The sequence below is a fragment of the Hippopotamus amphibius genome, chromosome 7 (assembly GCF_030028045.1).
Source record: "Hippopotamus amphibius kiboko isolate mHipAmp2 chromosome 7, mHipAmp2.hap2, whole genome shotgun sequence".
NCBI lineage: Eukaryota > Metazoa > Chordata > Mammalia > Artiodactyla > Hippopotamidae > Hippopotamus > Hippopotamus amphibius.
Genome location: NC_080192.1, coordinates 120,135,168 through 120,137,751, shown reverse-complemented (window position 1 = coordinate 120,137,751; position 2,584 = coordinate 120,135,168). Strand labels below are relative to the sequence as shown.

General features: G+C 36.0%; 1 non-coding gene across 1 annotated transcript; it reads right to left on the bottom strand.

Moving 5' to 3' along the window:
* Positions 1 to 2,080: 2,080 nt before the first annotated feature.
* On the bottom strand, positions 2,081 to 2,188 carry LOC130857979 (U6 spliceosomal RNA). Its single transcript, XR_009054962.1, has one exon. It is a non-coding gene; the product is annotated as a U6 spliceosomal RNA (small nuclear RNA).
* Between the last annotated feature and the right edge of the window lie 396 nt (positions 2,189 to 2,584).

Genomic DNA, 2,584 nt, shown 5'->3' with positions numbered 1-2,584 from the left:
AGAGCAATGCCAGTGTTGTAAGCTTAATTGTGCCCCCATACACATACCCACACAAATTCACATTTGATGTCTTAATTCCTAGTACTTTAGAATGTAACTATATTTGGAGATAGCATCTTTAAAGATATAAATTAAAATAATGTCATTAGAGTGAGCCCTAACCCAATATGATGCTGTCTTTGTAAGAGGACATTTAGACACAGACACGTACAGAGTGGAGACTAAGTGAAGATATAGAGAGAAGCTAGCCATCTACAAACCAAGGAAAGAGGCCTGGAAAAGATTCTTCCAGCACAGCCCTCAGAAGGAATCAACCCTCCTGACACCTTGATGTTGAACTTCTAGCCTCTAGAAATGCAAGAAAATTAATTTCTGTTGCTTATACCACCCAGTGTGTGGTATTTTGTTACTGCAGCCCTGGAAAATTAACATAATCAGGCTTCTGCTTCCCACTATGAAAGAAGAGAGGAACAGATCCTTCTCCAGGATATAGCTGGGAGAAAGCTCATGATGTAAGCTTGGCCAATCAGAAGCCAACTCTCAAGACACTGAATCCTGTCTCAAGAAGGGTCAGAAGACAGAGGTGCAGTTGGCGGTCATTCATGGCTGCGGCAGGGGTGGCAGCAGTGGCAGTTCTCTGCCCTGGTCACTCTGGCTGTGGACAGCTTGCTATGCCCCCTGACTCTATAGACGGCACCTACACCTACACCTGTCCACCTTCTCATGAGGATTTCCCTCCCCACTAATATCCTTCCAGTAAATTCCCCAGTCACGGTCTGACCCTTCAACCAGGATTCCTAACTGACACAGAAAGTTTATCTATTACGAAATAAATCAATTTGGCAGCAAAATGCAGAGTGGAGAAACTATTCATTGTTCTGGTAACAAACATATAAACATATAATTTACCACCCTTCAAAAAAAAAATCATTCCAGAAGGTAGGTATAAAAATCATCTTCTTGAATGGTTTACAAAGCAACTTTTGAGACATTACTACTAAGAGAGATTTTCCCATAACTATTACCTAGAGAGAATATGCCTGCTTTTTCAAATTTTTAACCATTTCTTATAAACTAAAATTTTACTATACATGCCCTTGCCTTCTTCCTAATTTGAATTTAGCAAGTCACAGGTAAAGATTTGTGAAACTAACTAGACTTTTCACAATTTGCTGTGGCATTTAAGTGGTTGGGTTTTTTTAGGTCAAGGTCTTCTATTCCTATTTTGAGAAAGAATAACACAAATAGACCTCTTTCTGCACTAGTCCTCATACTAGAGGCCAGAAGCATAAAATCACATTATCTCAAAAATCTGAGCTGATACAACTAACTGCATGGCACCCAGATTAGCTCCTATTTAAATAATTGCATGTTAATAATACTGATGAATGATGAAGTACTACCTAAAGTAAATCTCTAACAGGGTAACTAGCCTTGGTCTAATTCTGGTCAATATTTTTTCAGTGACCTATGCAAAGAGTAGGAAAGTGTGCTTTTCAAATTTAACAAGCACAAAACTGAAAGAGATAACCAACATGTTAGACACAGAAGTTAAAATTTTAAATGGTATTGATTTTTTTAAATTGGAGTACAGTTGCTTTTACAATATGGTGTTAGTTTGTACTGTACCACAAAATGAATCAGCTCTATGTATACATATATCCCCTTTTTTTTGGATTTCCTTTTTATTTAAGTCACCACAGAGCACTGAGTAGAGTTCCCTGTGCTATATAGTAGGTTCTCATTAGCTATCTATTCTATACATGGTATCAATAGTGTATATATGTCAATCCCAACCTCCAAATTCATTCCAATCCCCCCTTTCCCCATACCAATTTTTTTCAGATTCTACATATATGCATTAATAAATGATATTTGTTTTTCTCTTTCTGACTTACTTCACTCTGTATGACAGTCTCTAGGTCCATCCATGTCTCTACAAATGACCCAATTTCATTCCTTTTTACGGCTGAATAATATTCCATTGTATATATGTACCACATCTTCCTTACCATTCCTCTGTTGATGGACATTTACATTGCTTCCATGTCTTGGCTATTGTAAAAAAAATACATGGAAAAAAAATATGGAATGCTTCACAAATTTGCATGTCATCCTTGCACAAGGGCCATACTAATCTTCTCTGTTATCATTCCAATTTTAGTATATGTGTTGCCAAAGTGAGCACTAAATGGTGTGGATTGACACAAAATGAAAACATAAAAAAGATGATATTTTTAAATGTCTTGAATTCAGTATCAAAATCTTGAATTTGGTACCAAAACTTAAATGGCAATATATGTGGTTTTAAAATGCTCCAGGCAAATCATTTAACTGAGAAAAGTACAAAGGAATTAATTGAGATGTAGAAAATATACAAAGCAATACCCTATTTTTATACAACTATGGATGTGTATATACATACACACAAATATATATGTGTGTGTGTATATTTAAATACATAAAATAAGGGCCTAAATTGTTGAATGCTTAATCTCCAGGGATGAATGTTTAGGAGGGAGGGGTGAGAAGAAGGGTTTCTCATATTTTATTTTATATGTTCATCTATGGTGTGAAACTTTTA